This window comes from Megascapheus bottae, chromosome 11 (genome assembly GCF_031878675.1).
Source record: "Megascapheus bottae isolate mThoBot1 chromosome 11, mThoBot2.hap1, whole genome shotgun sequence".
In the NCBI taxonomy this organism is placed as follows: domain Eukaryota; kingdom Metazoa; phylum Chordata; class Mammalia; order Rodentia; family Geomyidae; genus Megascapheus; species Megascapheus bottae.
The window spans coordinates 36,678,077-36,686,645 of NC_143519.1; positions in this window are offsets into that span (position 1 = coordinate 36,678,077).

Below are 8,569 nucleotides of genomic sequence, written 5' to 3' on the forward strand. Positions count from 1 at the left end.
TAAATAAATAGTCCTTAATGACAAGAAAAATGTAATACTTATTGCAAGATTTAGGGATTCAACTACAGTTATGATCACAAAATTAATACTAGGTTTCAAACAGATTCTGAGAAAAATATGAATGTTCATTGAATTAATAAAATATCAACCAAATGTATAGAAAACTCTAGGTTTTTGGTGATTAATTGGAGATGAGAGTCTCACAGACTTTCATGGCCAAGCTGGCTTTGATCTGTAATCCTCAGATCTCAGCCTCCTGAGTATCTAGGATTTCAGGCATTATCCACTGACACCCCACTCCAGCTTATTTTTAAACATAGAATATTAAAAGATTATATATATTTATATATTGGAAATCCAGATAAAAAACAAAACACCACACAACTTAAATGTTTCCAATAAGTTTATACTAAAAATACTGAAGGAATGTGTTTGCAGGAATTAAAACATATACATCAAATTTAGATATATGTTTAGCTTTCTGTAATTCTCATGAATGTTTATTTATCATTAGCCTTATTTTTCCACAAGTAATAATAATCTCATATCAATTAGTTTTTCTGTGAATTTTGTGACTGTCATGGATCTTGTTATATATTTTCTCCAGAGACTTTCCTCATTAAAATGCTTTTAGGTACTCCATGGTCAATAAAGAAGAGACTGAACTGAAGTGTTTTAGAAAAATATTCAATTACAATGATTTCCTTCAACACTATTTGAGAATAATATTAACTGAATGTAACAGATTGAATGAAAAATATGAGGAAATAATTTATAACTTTACAAGGTTTTAACCACAAAATGTCATGTGCATATTGTAATAGAACAACAAAGTAAGCACAGTGAAATAATGTATTTTAGCTGGGCATAAATTGTTTTTTCTATGAAACCTAATCACGTGGTTATAAGCTCATGATTCTGCAATGTCAAAGAAAAATACTTCTAGGATACATATTTTCTTTACTTTTTAGTCTATGCCATAAATATTTAAGAACATTATAAAGTAGAAGGAAGAAGAAAACAAATAAAGAAAAGAAAAACAAAGCCTGAAATTCCTCTCCCTAAACATTTGTTGAAATTATCATCTACCTGAGTCTGGCATTGTGCTAATTATTTTCCCTGCTAATTTATGAGTGCATTAATATTTATTGGAAACAAACGATGACACTTACTTAACTTTCTAAGCCAGATGTTGAAAAAAGCAAGAAAAATGATGTTGTATGTTATGAACTAACATTTTATATCCAGGTCTGTGTCAAATCAAAATGAGCAATTTGGATGCTTGTAGGCTCAAGGAAATTTTCATAGTCTTATAGGAGATAGAATTACAGGAAATGGAATTTAGAAAGGAAGAAGAGGCTCTAAAGCACTGCACCCTAGCAGCCATTGGAAATCAGAGGTATTTTAGGTCCTCACAGGAAATTGTAGTGCAGTGCAGTTTCAATTCACAGTGGTCTAAAATGGGAATAGACAGATCCTAACTGAAGCAGACTGATTAGTAACTAGCAGATTCAAGTGTACATCTGCTGGGGAGAATTCATACCATCATATGGCTAAGTTATTTCCATAAAACTTTTACCATAGTAGATGAACCATAAATTTTAAAAAATGAAAGAAAAGAACATATGATGAATGATAATGAAATGTCATTGCATAACATAGTCATTACATAACAGATTTCAGTGACTTTTTAAAAAAAGAGATAAGTGGTTTATTTGTTTACAAGGAGTAAAAAGAAATTTGTAATTCCTTTTCTCTCTTCTGGTGACTGAATAGAATTGCAGTTGAATGGATGGCGACATTCAAGAATTCCCTCACGAAATTTATATTTTGCAGAAATGCAAAATTGTTCTGAGTTATGACTTGTCATTCTGTCTAGAAAAGAATGATATTTTTTTAAGATGGAAATGTTAATCAAGGAAAAAGAAAACAAAAACAAATCACAGTCATAAACTTGAAAGAGACAGTCCTTGAACAAAATGCAACATACATTGAAAAGAAATAAAATTGATACGTGTTTCCTTAGCAGTACTTGCTTGGGTTTGTTATAGTAACAGGACCCTTGATGTCCAAAAGTATCAATTGTTAAAGTAGTGAGACAATCATAAAATTCAGGTACAAAAATCTGAAATCATCCTAAGGAATCTGTTTTAAATAAAAGTCAAAACTTTAATAAGTGCCGAGCGTGGTGGCTCATGCCTGTAATCCTAGCTACTCAGGAGGCTGAGATCTGAGGATCAAGGTTTTAAGCCAGCCTGGGCACAAAAGGACCTGAGACTTGTATCTCCTCTTAACCTCTAGAAAACTGGAAATGGGGCCTGGCTTAAGGGTAGGGCAGTGACCTTGAGCTGAAGAGCTCAGGGATAGCACCCAGGCAGAGGTCAAGCCCCCAAAACAACAAAAAACAAAACAAAACAAAACAAAAACAAAAACAAAAAACAACAAAAACAAACCTTTAATAAGTTTCTTAGTATTGTAACACTATAAATTACAGCAAGAATGATAAATTAACCATGTTTCACAAATGAGTATAGATCATCACAAAAAAAATTTTATTGAGCCAAACACCAGTGGTTGGGTTGTCTAACTCTAGCTATTCATGAGGCTGGGAGATCTGAACATCACAATTCAAAGCCAGCCCATTCATGAAAGTCCATGAGATCTTATCTCCAATTAACCACCAGAAAAGCGGGAGTGGAGCTCTACCTCAAAGTGGTAGAGCTGTTGCCTTTAGCTGAAGATCTAAGGAACAGTGCGCAGGCCCCGAGTTCAAGCCTATAACCAAAAAAGTAAAAAAAAAAAAAAAAAAAAAAAAAAAAAAAAAAAAAATTAAAAGACAGGAGTCTTATTAAATGTATGTTTTAAATCACATATTTAAAATAAGCAAAGAAAAATAATTAGTATTAGTTGTAATAGTATAATTTTAATGCTAGTTAATTTTCATTTGTATAAACAGTAGCTAATATCTCTGGTAAAAATGAAGGTAGATAATTCTAAGACTATCGAGAGATATTTTAAAGTCTTAATAAGTTACTACTTCAAAATAGACATAGAGGTAGCTATAAAGGGAGATTTACTTGGAGATAATTTAACAAGTTTAATATTTGACTGATGAGTTCTTTTTTGTAATTCATTCTTCAGTGAAAATTATTTTAAATAGCTTACTTTAATCTTTAGAATAGAAAATAACAGAAAATTATGTAAGTTTATAACCTTCAAATTTCTACAGGTAAAATTGAAATAAATAATTTTTATTTAAAATCCATAAGACAAAACTAAAGAAGCAATTGGGTAAAGGAAATAAGAAAAACTTAATAAATAGAATTAATTAGCTTAACTATAATTAAGTAACATATGATAGACTGAATAAACTTGACAAGTCCAATCTAAATCATGCATTTCCAGTTTGGAAAGATGATATTACATCTGTGATGAAAGACTGCTTAATATATATTGGGAAAATTTTATACAATGAAAACACAAAGAAACTAAGTGTGTTCCAATTACAATGACTTTAAGAGCATTTGAAGTTAATTGAATTATAAGATATAGGTCAACTTACAAAAGAATTCTACTATGAAATTATGCATACTTAGTGTTGCCTTTTTCATATAAGAGGACAAAATAATAATATTTTTTGCAGTTAATAGCTTATTTCTAGGTCCTCCAGGGCTAATTTGCCTCTTTTGGAATTCTTTGTCTCAAAGCTAACCCCAGAAACCCCTTAAGTAGCTGGTCTGTTTTCCCTCTAAATTTATAGCCATGTTTTTAAGATAGTAAGCTATTTAATCTGGAGTGGGCATAAACCTGAGAAGCTATTGAAATGGATGTTAGAATAAATTGCTAACTTTCATTCATAAGGCATTTTTACTTATATTTGTCTCACATTCAGGTTAGTCAACTTCATTAAGGCATGGGGAAATGTTAATAATTTAAATATTGCCTAATTTCTTCACTTGATTTTGATATATATTTATTGCAATTTATTGGATTTTTAGATTCAAATTGTATTTAGCAATGTTTCTTAGATATGTAATTAGGGTCAAAATACCAGTTGTGAGCCAGAACATAAGTTTATACCTATTTGCAATTTATAAGAGCAATGCTTTTTAGAAAAATGATTTAAAAAACTAAGCTAATTTTGTAATATATTCTTTGTATCTGTTCCAAATACAGTCATTGTGGGTTCTGAAAAGATGAATGAAACATTAATTCCTCCTCTAAATACACTTATCATTTAATTCTGTCACATACTTTATCATATACTATAGAACTAGCTGACAGGTTGAATTCAGTTAATGAATTGATTATTTGTCTACAATATATCAGAATTTATCCTGATAAAATATTGCATTAATTTATGAGTCTCTTTTCTCCAATGTATTTTGTAAATTGGCATACAGACAAAATAAGAAATAATATGTTTTCTGATTCTGGTTTTTATTTTATTTTTGAGTTGTCATACATTTGTAACAGTCTAGAGTTTTGGTGTAATAATTCCATAGGCACAACTCCTATGTACATTGAATCAACTCACCACTGACCCTTCTCCCTCTCACCTTTCTCAAATGGCATTTGGTGAATTTCTTTATGTCATATTATAATATATTTGCTGTAAATATTTAACACCTCTATATTGTCTTCATAATGCAGCATCCTTCTTTCCCCCTCTCCTGTTGTTTCTCTCCTAGCCATTGTGTGTGTGTGTATGTGTGTGTGTGGTGTGGTGTGTATGTGTGTGTGTTTGTGTGTGAGTGTGTGAGCATGCATGCTCTTGTACATGCCATGCCAGAGTTTGAACTCTGGCCCTGGATGCTGTCCCCCATTTTATTGCTCAAAATTAGCATTCTACCAGTTCCAGATTTTTGATAGTTAATTGCAGATAAGAGTCACATGGTCTATCCTGCCCCGGCTGGCTTTGAGCCAGGATCCTTAGATCTCAGGCTCCTGAACAGCTAGGATTACAGGCATAAGGCACCAGGGCCCAGCTGGACGTTTTACTTCCCATTATCATTACCACATCTTCATTAGCTTTTTTAGATCAATACTCCACAAATGAATGAGAACATATAATATCTGGCCCACTATTTTGAGACCAATTTAAATACATTTCTTTCCTTCTATGTATATTTGGATGTATACAAAACAAGTGAATATAAGGCAGAGGGTACAATGTATGAAGAAGCTAATTTTGGTACTAGTGAATGAGATATAATAAATATTTTAACCTCACTAGCAAAATTAAATTGAGTGAATTGTTTTGAAGAATTAGCCAGGATGTATTTCCATTTATTTCCTTACATATATGGGGATAAAGAATGGCAGCAAAATGTCATTATAATTACACATTCAATTCTTAATTGCAGCTTTAAAATCAGGATTTTTAAATGTTATAGAAGTATGAAATTTACTGAGAAAGAATTTGTTTTCTATTTCCAGAAAAAAGTCCCAAAGGATTTATAATTCTATGTCATAATTTTATATTATTCATCTGTAGTACATATGACTTTTAAATGATAATACATGCCTCTTTTTCTGCAATATATTTAAGCTTCCTGAAAGCACATTTGAGAAGATAAAGTAGAACTTCATAAGAACATTACCATTTTAGGGAATTTAGATTGATTTCCTGTTATCCATATTGGTAAAAATAAGTTTTAAGAATCTTTTTTCTAGTACCTTAAATGGACATCCAAACTCCATGTTATTTACAGCTCTGCTTTATGTATTTTAATACATAAAGCAAGCATTGGACAATATGCTTCTTAGTACTAAGTTTATAAACTTAGGCTATGAAACTTTTACTTGGTTAATATGTTGAAAAATGTAAAATTGCTTTTAAGGAGATAAACTAAATAACAGGGAGGTCTACTTGTGTTAGATTTTTCAGGTACATGTATGTGTAAAGACTTGATTGTGAACAATAGCAGTTAACTTTGACAAAATAAACAGCAGAAACAAAGATATTGGCTACTTCTGAATGCTTGAAAGGCTGAGTTACTGACTTGAAAATAACCATATAGAAAATCATAACATAACAATGAAAGAGGAGGAGGGAAGGAGGGAACGAGGGAACGTGGGAAGGGAGGGAGGCAGGGGGAGGAAGTAGTGAGGAAGGATTGTGAAAAGGAAATTGAGAGTGGAGAATATTTCTAAAGTAATAACTAAAGCAGATTGCTTATATTATTAGAAGCACCAATCATTTTTGTTTGTTTTATTTTTTAATGCCACAAACAATAATGAAGGAAGCTGCCATCTGAAGAAATTTGACCTCTCAGCTGTAACCTTTTATGAACAAGAAAACAAAACCAACAAAATCCAAACAAATAAACCTAAAAATATTCCTCACTGCATTCTTACTGTTTATTTGTAAGCTGAAGAATATTAAGTAGCATGCAGATACATCTGCTTCAATGATGCTGAAAATATTACATAAACTTTCAGAATGAAGTTTCTCCTAGTCGTAGCAGACTGAATGTGTAGGTTGGCAGGAGCTGATATGACAGTTACCTACCGTCAAGAGAGCAAATTTCCTCTATCTTATACTCTGGTTTTCTCATTATGAGGCAACATCATCATGTCTACTGATACAAAGAGATACACAGATAGGGAAGAACAAGATTTTGCTTCTCTTCCTGGAATTTATTACAAGCAATTGGATAGAATTGGTCAGGATCAAGTCATACACCCCTTAGCACCCTTAGTGCACAATGAAGTGGGACAACATTCATGAAACAAACAAAATGATGGTAAATGTATGGATTAAGTCTCTTTGCATGTGTGTGTGTGTGTGTGCATGTGTTTATATGTGTAAACTAGACAAGAAAAAACTTGGGTTTTGAAGTAGAATTTTGTTCATGTGTGTGTCTGTGTGTGTCTGTGTATCGAAATAGGGTAGAAGGGAAGAAGAATTTGGAAAATAAAATGAAAATTAAATATTCCTCACAGATTGCTGCTATTCTTTATTTATTTCCTTATGCAATAATAAAAATGGATAAACAAAATTCAGAATACAAACAACAAGCCAGTAAATTAACAACTATTTTAAAAGCAAATATTCTAATGAGTAACATCTTGGACAAAAATATGGTTGAATAATTTAATGTGTCTCATTGAGACAGACATTCTAGATATTGCTTGAAAAATCTATAAACTTGCTTGATTGAGATCCTCAAATAGCAGATACTTTCTATAGGACCTAAGGAAAGAACGCCTGAAACACTGGGTCATCATAAATACTTCCTTCATCATTCTTCTGCTTAAAAACGTGTTGAAGTTCATAATGTCGATCTTGAAGGTCTATATTTTTTCCTTGTCAGTTGTGGAGCTTGAACTGGGGGAGCTGGGATTTGTCCCTGAGCTCTTTTGCTGTAAGCTAGCCCTCTACCACTTTGAGCCATTGTTCTATTTCCAGTTTTCTGGTGGTCAATTGAAGATGAGTTTCATGGACTTTCCTACCTCATCTAGCTTCAAATCTTGATCCTCAGATCTCAGTCTGTTGAGTGGCTAAGATTATAGGCACAAGCTACCAGGGCCCAGCAATATTGAAGCTCTTTATAGTGAAAATTATCATATAATGATATGATCATTTTTCAATAAGTACAATATTTATAAATTATTCTTTGTCATTTTAAGTACAAATTTTATATTAATGAAACAAGTGCTATAAACTATAAACTGTAGTCTCAATACCAGCAAATGATTATACATATGTATATATATATATATATATGCATTCATAATTAATCCTGTTTATTACCTATACTCAATGTACAGAAATGACATACATAATTTGCAATAGAAGTCATATTCTTTGCCCTACTGTCATTCCAGGCATTACTGTATTATATCCTTGAAATAGAATTTCCATCAGTGCAGAAGGCTGACAGGTATAATTCTGCATATCAATTCTATACAACCAAATAGAGGTCAGAGAAAGTATTTTAAAGATATAATACAAATCTCCTTGAATTTGTACTCTCAGTGTTAATATAAAAGATCTTTTGATTCACAGGTCCAGACTAAATGATTGCATTGTGAGCTTTTAAATACAGAGTTGAGATCAAACTCCAAAGACTTGCCTTTGGTGAACTCACATATTTATTATGGTATTCAAAGTTAATTTATTTGGTTTTATTGATGCTTTAAAGGCTCTTGGCTGCACAAATCACATTTTCTCTCCGAAGCTTGTATTTAATATAATACCACATAAGAACACCAAGGTAATTTTCATTTTTTAAGATATAGAAACTTTATCCAATACGTGAATGCAATACCACTCCATCCAAATCTTAACCGGCCTTTGTAATATCTTATAGAACTCTGTTATTATTTTTCTAATTTTCATATTTTGAAAAAATTATTTTTATACAAAAATAAAGCCATTAATTTATTAAATAAATTGTTATATCAAGCTATTGTCCTTATATTGAGAAAATAAAAAATAGTCTTATTAACACAACAATAAATCCCTAGCCAATGGCTTATGTCTGTAATTCTAACTATAAAGTATATTGCTATCTGAAGATCAAGGTTCAAAGCCAACCAGAGTGGAAAAATCCTCAAGACT